Below are 12,775 nucleotides of genomic sequence, written 5' to 3'. Positions count from 1 at the left end.
GTTGAAGACTTGGGGTCTCTCTTGGCTGGGTGGTCTGGCAGACAGCGAAGGTAGGGAAGGATAAAGCAGGGGCCAAGGTGACTGCCTGTCCCCCGCCCACCTGTCGGCCTGAGCATCCTGCTTCTGCTTGGCCCGGCAGCCCGGACACCCAATGGCACTGCCTCGGTCCCTCTGTGCACAACTCCCTGAGGTGCTGGAATCCTGGCGCTTTTATCAGAAGCACGTGGGCGAAGACGGGTTGGGCTCAGCACGTCCTGAACTCACACGTGAGCAGGAGGGACCTAGAGCTTCCCTGGATCAGCCTGGCCGGAGTCACTTTGGTCTGAGCGGTGAGGCTTGCAGTCTGCCTGATGAATTGGCTCTTTACTGCAACTTTCTCTCCCTTCCAGGTCTGGCCAGGGTTGGGGCCCCACTCCCCACCTCCAGGAGTCTGCCAGGCGGGCTTCCCTCTGGTCCGGGGAGGGGCCGAGCCGTGAGCTGCCCCTCTGCTCAGAGGCCACCCCGCCTGGTCCTCCATCTGGCCCGACTTCTCCTCCGGGGCGCCTCCTCTTGAGCTTTCCTCACCCTTGTCCGCCCAAACTCCCAGTAAGACTGGCTCTTTTCTTACCTGGGGGGTTACTGTCAGCGTCTGCGCAGAGGTGGCTGTCTTGCCCAGGGCTGGTCCTGGAGGCCAGACCCAGGCCAGACGTCGTGCAGACAGAGCGTGCCAGATGAGGGATGGGGAGATAATGCCTGAGGCTGACGGACAGGCGGCGACTGGGCCACAGGGCTACGGAACTCCTGTGCCTTTGCCACCGGGACTCCAGCGTCTAGGAGCCCAAGTGTCTCATAGCTCAGTTGGTCAAGAATCCGCCTGCAATGCAGGAGACCCCAGTTTGGTTCCTGGGTCCAGAAGATCCACTGGAGAAGGGATGGGCTACCCACTCCAGTATTCTTGGGCTTCCCTGGTGGCTCAGCTGGTAGAGAATCCGCCTGCAATGCAAGAGACCTGAGTTCAATCCCTGGGTTGGGAAGATCCCTAGAGAAGGAAACGGCTACACACTCCAGTATTCTGGCCTGGAGAATTCCAGGGACTGCATAGTCCGTGGGGTCGCAGAATCGGACACAACTGAGCGACTTTCACTTTCACTCACTCATGCCGTGTTAATGCCCCATCCCCACACGCAGCCAGGGGAGAGGCGCGAGCTGGCTCTAGACAAGTGTTTGTTGGGTGAAACGTGAAAGGTTTTCCATTAAGTTACAGTTAATGTAAGTATTTTCATGTTCTAAGTAATTCTAAATAAAACCTACCATTAATTTTTCACTTCCCCTCTCCTAAAGGCATATAAGAACCCCATCTGGGAATAGCAGGAAGAAGAAGAGAGTGACAGGGGAAGACGTGTTGAAATATCTTTCTTGGCCATATCTAGGGTGAGCCAGTACCTGAAATACTAGAAAAAAGGCAAGTGTTAACTAACGGCAGGTAAACCTCCAAAGTTTGCGCAAGCGCCGTCTCCTTCAGATAAGAACCCAATTGTGTAAATGCATGTCCCTGCTCCTGCAGAAATAAGGCTCAAAGTAATAGAACATCAAATGCCAACATAAAATATCGTCTATTATTTTTAACTTTCAGTGTGGAGGTTGAATACATTTTATGCTGGGAAGGAAACGACCACATTTTTGACTGTGTTCTTTGCAGAGTTTCTCCTTTGAAAACATGACTTTAAAAGGCTCGGGACGGGGATGTGAACTCGACAATGACTAGGAAGCAAATTAGATCCTGTTAATGACTCGGCGAGAAGAGACAGAGGGAAAACACAATGAGGAGGCATGATCCCACCTGTAGAAGGGGGTCTGGAGGCACAGAGAGGCCGGATAACTTACCACAGTGGAGCGGCTGGTGGGTGGCAAGCAGGGGCTTCAAAGGGAGCCCTACCTGATGAGAACGTCCTTGCTTTATACACCACCTCTCTGATGAGAGCAAGAAGCAGCCTGCCTGCGTCCATGCTATCTCGTTTTTGCGACTACTCACTGACAACTAGACTAAATGAAGTCATTGAACATGACTTTTGCAAAAGAAGGTGTGAAACAATCCTACAGAAGTAACCTTGAAAAATAGCAAGGCGATACTATTTTAGGGTAGAAAATCTTAATTACTGATAATGTCAGTTTTTTCCTTAGGGTCACATAAAGTTCTGCTTCTGTTTGAAGTTTTTGTTTCTAGAAGTAGGCAAGTTGGTTACAAAGTTTATCAGGAAAAAAAAAAAGCTGCCAAGAAAACCCTAATATAAAGGCACCGTGGGTGGAGGGCTAGTCTGTCAGATATTAAACAGACGCCGTGAGCCCTCTGTAATTACAAGAGTAAAGGGTCAGCGCAGGAACAGGCAGGCCAGTGCGGGAGGAAAGAAAACCCAGAAATAGACACAACTGCTGTGAAGGCTTAGCAGGCGGCAAGGACCCCAGCCCCAACGCGGGAGGAAAGACGGCCTCTGTGAGCAGCACTGAGCAACTGGGCGGGCGCTGCGTGCCTCGTCGCTCAGTCGTGTGACTCTTTTGTGACCCTATGGACTGTAGCCTCCCAGGCTCCTCGTCTACGGCGTTCTCCAGGCAACAATATTGGAGTAGCTGGCCGTCTCCTGTTCCAGGGGATCATCCTGACTCAGGGATCCAACCCGTGTCTCCTGCACTGGCTGAGTCATCAGGGAAGAACCACTGAGTAACTGGGTAGCCACTGGAAAGCTGGGTCCATTTCTCACAGTGTTTGTGAGGATAAATCCCAACTCTTGAAAAACAAGCAAAACAGACAAACCAACAAGATAGAAGAAATGTGATGAGTTTGGCTGTACGGCGGGGGGTTGCCTTGAGCGTATAAAAAGCAAAACCACCTTTGCACGGCAAAAAGGCCACAAGCAAAGTGCAGTCACGTAGGACAAACCGGGAGGAGGCACGCGCCTGATCTCAGATGCAAAATAGGGGCCTGATGCAAAGACAGTCTTTTAAAGCACTGACACAAAGAGACCAGCTCCCGTGAGGACAGGGAACCGGGGCCATGAACACAGAGCTTGAATGCAAACTGCCGTTCGTCACGGGGAAAGAGGTTCAGCCACTCTCACAAGAGCAAAAATAAGGATGAAAATTGCACGACAGGGACAGGGTTCCGGGCAGGACAGGGTAAGTACCCAGCACCCTGCCGTCCCGGGCTTACATCCAAAGCAGAAGGCGTCTCAAGTTTAGGGAACTGATTTACATGAATTAACTGATTACAGAGAAAACAAAATCCGTTACCCTCTGGATAAACACAAAGTGTATTCCATAGATTGGATGCCCATCTAATTTTTAAATGGTTTGACGGATTAATAATGTAAAGTATCTTCTTTAACTTGTTTATATTAATATGAATCGATCATAAACCTGCAGAAAATACCTTTGTTAAGACTGAAAATCAGTGGTGTTTCCACCTCTAACGTAGAGACCTTCCTGTCACTGCTTCCTTATGCTGCTTTTACATAGAGAGCGGTCATCCCCACACAGCACACCTCTTTAGGCTCTGTCGCCCCAGAATCTAAGCACCAGGCCACTCACTCTTCTCAGCGTCTCCAGGGCCTCGAATGTAGACTGACATAAAATAGTGCTCCTTAAATGTAGGAGCGTGTAGGGAATGACCAAGAAACAAGACTGGGGCAACCACAGCTACTTACACACACGCTGTAGGCATTAAAAAGAAAGACGTTTTTAAAGGTGTAATTATTTGCAGATGGAGTGAAAGTAAATGGGAAACCCAATAGACTGAAGTGACAACTATCAGAATTATTCCAAGACTTAGAGAAGGTGACTCAGTATCAGACCAAAATACCTCAGCCAGGAGCTTTACTATATGCCTCCAATAATTAAAGAAAACACATTCATACTAAAAATGGAAAACCCAGATCATCCAGAAAAAAAGTATATTTATATGAAAAGTAATGCAGAGATTTAAGAAAGTTATAAACATTATTGAAAACACATAAAAGAGAGCCCATTTAACAGGAGAGATAAACTGCCTTTGTTGGGGAAACTTATTATTGTCAGAATACAATTTCTTCCCAAATGACTGTATAAAGTTAATGTAATTCCAGTCAGAGTCCCAATGTCATGCCTTTTGAAATTTCATCTTAAAATATATGTGAAGCTGAGAGTTGGCGAGTCTTACCATGATAAGACTTCCCTGATGGTTCAGTTGGAAAAGAAGCCACCTGCAATGCAAGAGACGAGGGTTCAATCCCTGAGTCGGGAAGATCCCCTGGAGCAGGCAATGGTAACCCACCCCAGTATTCTTGCCTGGAGACTCCCATGGACACAGGAGCTGGAAGAGCTGCAGTCCACGGGATTGCAGAGTCGGACACGACTTAGAGACTTTCCCTTCACTTTTACCATGATAATATAGGTAAAGGACAGTGCAGTAAAGTTTCCAATCAGATATCAAGCAGAACTGGGCAGAAGTGACTTCAAAAGATAGTGCGTTAGCACAGGGTAAAAATAGGAACATAACAGAAGAAAGAATAATAAGATCCAGAGAAAGACCGAAGCATATGTAAGAATTTGGCGTGTGATAAAGGTTGCACTGACGAATGGCGCTGAAATCACAGTTTTAATAAATTATATTGAGACCATTACATCAGGGGAAGAGATAACTACTCCAAGCAATAAATGACACAAAATCACATACAGAACTCGGATGTTGCGATCCAAGACAGATTTGTCAACATGAAAATTAAAATATCTGATAGAGATGGCATCTGAAGCGATGTGAAGAGAAATAATAGAGAAAATGTTTGCAATATATGCAAAACCGAAGATTAATATTCCCAATATATCAGGAGATACACAGAAGAGAACTGGGGAGAAAGCGCATAAGCAATTCATGGGAGAAAGAGACTCTGTGAAACAGGAGAAGTGGGCTGGGGATGGGAATTCAGGAGCGGGGAGCGCAAGGCCCTGGAGCCACACTTAATGGTGGGAAAATTCACAGGTTCAGCCTTCCCAATGGCAACCTGACCACTCCTTCCAGTTGAAACATGCCTCCTCCTTGCTCCAGGACAGGCTCGCCCCTGGGAGCCCAGGCCCAGGCCAGAATGTCGCTGTGGCAGCACGTTTACAAGGAAAACCAGAGACGCACATCCGCGCCCGTCAGCAAGGAAGCTGCTGTTTGTGGAGCCTGTGCGCTCAACACGACCCGAGGGGCAGAGCTCCGTGCACACGGAAGGATCCTAAGATTCAGCGTGAGAGTGTGCAACGGGAGCGCCAGCGTGAGGAGATCAGGGGCAAGTCACAGATGTTCCTGGGGACGGGCCAGTCCACCCACGCGCGTCCCTGCCTTCGCCTGCACATTTCTGGGTCCCTGCCCGCTGACCTCAGGGCATGCGGGTGTCACTCTTTACCATTAGTCTCATCGGAGGTTTTCCTTGTGGCTTGAAAGACACAAAGTGGGTGGAGATGAATTCAGGACATCGTCGGACCTGGAGCAGTGGTAGGAATATTTTTAAGCAGAAGAAGGAGAGGAAGGAGAAAACAGGAAAGGGGGGAGGAGGGGCAGAGGGAAGAATGGGGAGGAACCGCACGTGGGGTGAAATAGAGAAAGGACACCCCGCTTCCCCAGGTGGAGATGCAGAGGAGGGCTGACTTTCACCACGCCAGCCTTCCCCTGCGGCTCTGCTGTGACGCCCGCCCCCAAGCCGGCCTCTGAGCCCCTGCAGGTAGATTGCCTGGTCAGGACAGGCTCTGCTGGCCTTCCTGGGGTCCCCTGCCCCGTGCTCCCCGTTCCCACCCCTTGCCCAGGAGTTAGTAGTGTTCAGAGCTGCCTCCTGGATGCCCGTGAGTACCTGCCAAGGAGGGTGGTGTGTTTACATGTGGCCACCGTCAACTGAACCAAAAAAAAAAAAAAAACCTAACCTAAAAGCTGAGAACCGTTTTATCCAGGGCATCACTGGGGACCATGGCCCAGGAGATGGCCTCTTGGGTAGCTCTCAGGGACTCTTTCAAAGAGATAAAGGGGCAGCCAGGATACCCAGGAGCTTCTGTGGGGGAAAAAAAGTGATCAGACATCAAAAGATGACCGCTAATCCCCAAACCCAGACATCTCAAGTTAATGAATTTAGGGCTTTTCTGTGTGCGGGAAGGTGCAGGAGTCCAGGTTCGTGGGACTCACTCCTTTGATCTGCATCCTGACCACTCAGGACTGGTGGGTGGTCCTGCTCTTCTCCATCCTGAGCCCCTTGGGGAAACCCCCAGGGGAGGGCGGCTGCAGTGGCTGAGGGCTGGATGGCCACAGCATCCTTCATTTACCGAAATGCAGGTGATCTCCCAGTGCTTAGCCAGGCAGATCCAGAGCCAGGCCCACTGAATGGAGTAACCTGCTGAGTGCACGAGTGTGAGAGTGTGTGCACGATTGTCTGCAAGTGTGCATGAGTGAGTGTGCACGAGTGTCTGAGAGTGCACGAGTGTCTGAGTGTGCACAAGTGTCTGAGAGTGTGCACAAGTGTCTGAGTGTGCATGAGTGAGTGTGCACGAGTGTCTGAGAGTGTGCATGAGTGTCTGAGTGTGCACGAGTGTCTGGGAGTGCACGAGTGTCTGAGAGTGTGCATGAGTGTCTGGGCGTGCACGAGTGTCTGAGAGTGTGCACAAGTGTCAGAGTGTGCACGAGTGTCTGAGAGTGCACAAGTGTCTGAGAGTGTGCATGAGTGTCTGGGTGTGCACGAGTGTCTGAGTGTGCACAAGTGTCTGCAAGTGTGCACGAGTGTCTGAGAGTGCACGAGTGTCTGAGTGTGCACGAGTGTCTGAGAGTGTGCATGAGTGTCTGGGTGTGCACGAGTGTCTGAGTGTGCACAAGTGTCTGCAAGTGTGCACGAGTGTCTGAGAGTGCACGAGTGTCTGAGTGTGCACGAGTGTCTGAGAGTGTGCACGAGTGTCAGAGTGTGCACGAGTGTCTGAGAGTGCACGAGTGTCTGAGAGTGTGCATGAGTGTCTGGGTGTGCACGAGTGTCTGGGAGTGCACGAGTGTCTGAGAGTGTGCGTGAGTGTCTGGGCGTGCACGAGTGTCTGAGAGTGTGCACAAGTGTCAGAGTGTGCACGAGTGTCTGAGAGTGCACGAGTGTCTGAGAGTGTGCATGAGTGTCTGAGTGTGCACGAGTGTCTGAGAGTGTGCACGAGTGTCTGAGAGTGTGCACGAGTGTCAGAGTGTGCACGAGTGTCTGAGAGTGCACGAGTGTCTGAGAGTGTGCATGAGTGTCTGGGTGTGCACGAGTGTCTGGGAGTGCACGAGTGTCTGAGAGTGTGCGTGAGTGTCTGGGCGTGCACGAGTGTCTGAGAGTGTGCACAAGTGTCAGAGTGTGCACGAGTGTCTGAGAGTGCACGAGTGTCTGAGAGTGTGCATGAGTGTCTGGGTGTGCACGAGTGTCTGAGTGTGCACAAGTGTCTGCAAGTGTGCACGAGTGTCTGAGAGTGCACGAGTGTCTGAGAGTGTGCATGAGTGTCTGAGAGTGTGCACGAGTGTCTGAGTGTGCATGAGTGTCTGAGAGTGCACAAGTGTCAGAGTGTGCACGAGTGTCTGAGAGTGCACGAGTGTCTGAGTGTGCATGAGTGAGTGTGCACGAGTGAGAGTGCACAAGTGTCTGAGTGTGCACGAGTGTCTGCGTGTGTGCACAGCAGCCCGTGTGTTCACCAGCATCCGTGGCACTGCTGGCCGTCTTGCGTGTCCCTGGTGTGTGTCCAGGCTGGTCCTCAGGTGCCCTCTGTTCCAGCGTGAGAAGTGGAGGGTCAAGGTCACAGCCCTGCTTTGGTTGCGGGTGGCTCATTGCAGGCAGTGACTCCCTCAGAGGGGTCCCCCACACTTGCACCGGGAACGAGGGGCCCAGCAGGTGAGCCTTACACGCTCGGTGAGTGTCCAGAGAGCTGCTGGACAGAGAGCTGCTGTTGGAGAACCGGGGGCCCCTCCAGCTCTGGGGGCCCGTCTTCCCCCGCCCAGCACCCCAGCTCCCTGGCCCCAGACCGTGGCCAAGGAGGGCTTGGTTCTGGTATTGGCCATGGGTATTGACAAAGGCCTTCAAAGTCACAGGTTGACTTGCCCAATCAATAATGGTGCAGGGAAATAATTAAAACTGTCAGATTTAGAAAGTATTAGAAGTGCTTAGAGCTTTCTGCCAACTATGGAAAACAGGGATTAATGGGTGTTATCTGGACCGCTTCTAAGTTACAGAGCAAGTTCTTAAAGTCTTTCTCTGACACTCATTTGCCGCGAAGGGTCAACACCAAGGGTTTCAGAGCAGATTGCTGGAGTCCATTAATCCTCAGCACGACCAAGTCCCCACTCGGAGCCAGGGACGCCTTCCAGCAGAGCCTGCAAAGTGGAAAGTCCCTTAGAGCTGAGCACATCGTCCTGGGGCTCAGCTGCAAAGGGTGACCCCACCTGGGGAGACCTCAGGGTCTCTGCAGCCCCACACAGAGGCCCTGAGGGACTTACCTCTGACTGCAGGTTGGGGCGTCTCCCAGCTGGGGTGGGGGCAGGGCTGACTGGGACTGCGGTGTGTTGGGGAGACCCTGGCCCGCTGCTGGGCACAGGGGAGGGGCGGTGTCCAGGTTGGAGTGAGGGCTCCCTCCCCAGGACAGCTCCCTGCCCGCCTGCCCGCCCTGCCAGGACCTGACCCCGCTCAGCCTGACCCTCTGCCTGTGACACCCCTCTCCGTCCATGCCTTTCTCTTTGCCTCAGCATTTCTGCCGGAAGAAGGTCCCTGAGACCCAGAGGGGCAGAGGCGACCGAGAGACCGTGACCCCACTATTGGGAGACTCACTGCCCGGGGAGACGGGCTCTCTGAAGCTCAAGACCCAAGCAGACAGGGCTCATGGACAGATGCTGAGGATCCTCGGGGCACGAAGCAGGGCGTGGCCCTGGGGTGTGGCCACGTGGTCCATCCACGAATCCGAAAGGCCCTGCTGAGGTAGGCGATGTGGGGTGGGCTTGGGGCCACAGAAGTACAACAGCAACCTCCTCAGCTTCAGAGAGTTTCTCCAGACCTGGCTGATCCCTGGGGGGGACCCTGGGGAACTCGCCATCCACGAGACTAGACATCGATCCTGAGCTGCCAGGGGTGGAATCAGAGACACCTGTGGTTCGTGTGGGCATCTCCCCTGGGAGTGGCCAGCACAGCCACCCCATCTGACCCACAGCCTCCCTGCCTCCCTGGCGGCCTGGAGTGTCCCTTGCCCCGCCCCCCCACCCTTGCTTGTAGGAGCCTTTTTACCCCTGGATGAAGCTGATTTACTGGAGACGTGGCGGGCCCCCCACAGGCAGCAGTGCTCCTGCAGGACTGCGGCCCCTGACGCTCCCACAGCTTCACGTGTAGGGCGCGGTGCAACCTGCGGCGGCCGCCCACTCCCACCTGCGGGGCAAACGTGTTCCTCTTATGGCCAATGTCAGCGAGGTTATCTGTGGGCCTTGGGCTTACAAGAGACGCCACCTGTTTATCTTGCTCACATTACTTCTACATATGGGAAATAAAATCTTTCACTAAGTTAGCAAATTTTCTATATTTGTAAGAGAGACGTCTGAATACCCCAGGATGGCCACTCCTGCCGCGAGTGTTGGAAAACCTTGAGACGCCATATGGAAGTACTTCACATATGCTTGTCTTCGGGATGCCGCTAAGCTTGTCTGGATGCACTGTGAGAGTGGGTCCCTCACTTGCGGCCTGAGATAACACACCAGTAACTGGGACTCTGCTTGAATCTGGGCCACAATAGCCTCAGAACGAGTCTTCAGAGGTGGTGGGAGTGTGGAATGAGTCTCCCCACTGAAGGGGAAGGGCCTGGGAAAGTGGGCGGGTCTGGGAAAGCATCAGATGAGGGTTAGATGTGGGAGGCCGGTGGCTGAGTCCTGACTGGGTGACTAAGCCACGGGGAGACCCCAGGCTGTGCACAGGCAAGCGTTACCAGGAAACAATGGAATCGATGACGGTGATGATGGCAAACGTGGTGACAGTGATGTGACAACGGTGGCGGTGATGCTATCAGTGCTGACAGTCCAGCTCCTGACGGTCCAGCTCCTGATGCTGACAGTGGGGCGGTCAAGACGACAAGGGCGATGGTGACGGTGATGACAGAGGCAATGGTGGCGATGGTGCGGACGGTGGGGATGGGGATGCGGTGGTGGAGAAGACGATGGTGGGGTTGGGTATGTGATGGTGGAGAAGGCGATGGTGGGGATGGGGATGTGGTGGTGGAGAAGGTGATGGTGGGGATGGTGGGGATGGGGATGCGGTGGTGGAGAAGGCGATGGTGGGGATGGTGGGGATGGGGATGGTGGGGATGGTGGGGATGGGGATGCGGTGGTGGAGAAGGCAATGGTGGGGATGGTGGGGATGGTGGGGATGGTGGGGATGGGCATGTGATGGTGGAGAAGGCAATGGTGGGGATGGTGGGGATGGTGGGGATGGGGATGTGGTGGTGGAGAAGGCAATGGTGGGGATGGTGGGGATGGTGGGGATGGGGATGTGGTGGTGGAGAAGGTGATGGTGGGGATAGTGGGGATGGGGATGGTGGGGATGGTGGGGATGGGGATGCGGTGGTGGAGAAGGCGATGGTGGGGATGGTGGGGATGGGGATGGTGGGGATGGTGGGGATGGGGATGTGATGGTGGAGAAGGTGATGGTGGGGATGGTGGGGATGGGGATGGTGGGGATGGTGGTGATGGGCATGTGATGGTGGAGAAGGCGATGGTGGTGATGGTGGGGATGGTGGGGATGGTGGGGATGGGCATGTGATGGTGGAGAAGGCAATGGTGGGGATGGTGGGGATGGTGGGGATGGGGATGTGGTGGTGGAGAAGGCGATGGTGGGGATGGTGGGGATGGTGGGGATGGTGGGGATGGTGGGGATGGTGGGGATGGTGGGGATGGGGATGTGCTGGTGGAGAAGGCGATGGTGGGGATGGTGGGGATGGGGATGGTGGCGATGGTGGGGATGGGGATGTGGTGGTGATGGTGGGGATGGTGGGGATGGGGATGTGATGGTGGAGAAGGCGATGGTGGGGATGGGGATGTGGTGGTGGAGAAGGTGATGGTGGTGATGGTGGGGATGGGGATGTGATGGTGGAGAAGGTGATGGTGGGGATGGTGGGGATGGGGATGGTGGGGATGGTGGGGATGGGGATGGTGGGGATGGTGGGGATGGGCATGTGATGGTGGAGAAGGCGATGGTGGGGATGGTGGGGATGGGGATGGTGGGGATGGTGGGGATGGGGATGCGGTGGTGGAGAAGGCGATGGTGGGGATGGGCATGTGATGGTGGAGAAGGCGATGGTGGGGATGGGGATGTGGTGGTGGAGAAGGCGATGGTGGGGATGGTGGGGATGGGGATGTGGTGGTGGAGAAGGCGATGGTGGGGATGGGGATGGTGGGGATGGTGGGGATGGGGATGTGATGGTGGAGAAGGCGATGGTGGGGATGGGCATGTGATGGTGGAGAAGGCGATGGTGGGGATGGGGATGTGGTGGTGGAGAAGGCGATGGTGGGGATGGGGATGGTGGGGATGGTGGGGATGGGCATGTGATGGTGGAGAAGGCGATGGTGGGGATGGTGGGGATGGGGATGTGATGGTGGAGAAGGCAATGGTAGTGATGGGCATGTGATGGTGGAGAAGGCAATGGTGGGGATGGTGGGGATGGGGATGGTGGGGATGTTGATCATGGTGATGGTGATGGTGGTGATGGTGGGCATGGTGGAGAAAGTGATGAAGGTGATGGTGGTGATGATGGCGATGGTGGTGATGGTGATGGTGGAGAAGGCGATGGTGGTGATGGTGGGGATGGTGGGGATGCCAGTGAAGATGATGAAGTTACATTTCCTGAGAAGTCATCCTGTGCTTTACCCCCGCCACTTCCTCTAACTCTCACAACTCCTTTTTTTTTTTTTTTTTTGCTTAAATGATAGAAACTTATCTTCTCCCAGTTCTGGAGACGGAAAGTCCAAGATCAGGGTGTCAGCTCACGACTCCCTTCCTGACAACAGCTGGTAGAACTATAAGAATACCACACACAGGGTCGGCGTGCTCTCTCCTGGGAACACTCACCCTGCCTCCTCAGGCGTGTGGCTGAGCTGCTGCTCCCTGTAGGGGACCCTGGGTCTGTGTTTGCAGAGTGAAAACCAGCAAAGCGCAGGAGGTGCAGAAAGCCACCAACCCAGGGCTCCCTGCACCCACATGGACGTGGGCCCTGCCACTCTGCCGCCCGCTGCCTCAGGTCAGGTGAGGCCTGTGACCACCCAGGGCTCCAGGGAGCATTCTGTGGGGGGGACCCAGATCAGCGGGGCCACAGCACTGACTGCAGGGGATGCTGTGGGGGTTCAGGCTGTTCCCAGACCCCAGCACCTGGTGCCTCCCTGACTCTGGAACAGACACGGCCCGTCTCGGGCCAGGGCGCAGGGGAAGCTTCCTGGGCTCTGCCAGCTGTTTCAGTTCAGTTCAGTTCAGTTCAGTCGCTGAGTCGCGTCCGTTAATCAGGGACAAATGGTCAGGAGGCTCATCCAAGTCGCGCTGCCCCCGCTCTCAGCCAGCTTCTGATGCCTCCTGTGCTCCCGCGCTGCCCTGGCCTCGTCACCCCTGCCCTGGCCTGCTCGGCCACGGCCCAGGGTCCCAGCCCTGTCAGAGCCTGAGTCTCCTCGCTTTAGCCACCCGGCCCCTGCAGGGAGCTGGAGGCATCACTTGGGGCACAGCCTGGAAGCCCCTCAGGGGGTGACACTTAATGCCAGACCCCTGCCTGCTTAACCAAGACT

The sequence above is a fragment of the Bos taurus genome, chromosome 5 (assembly GCF_002263795.3).
Source record: "Bos taurus isolate L1 Dominette 01449 registration number 42190680 breed Hereford chromosome 5, ARS-UCD2.0, whole genome shotgun sequence".
NCBI lineage: Eukaryota > Metazoa > Chordata > Mammalia > Artiodactyla > Bovidae > Bos > Bos taurus.
The sequence above is the reverse complement of the archived record's forward strand: the minus strand, read 5'-3'. Positions refer to the sequence as shown.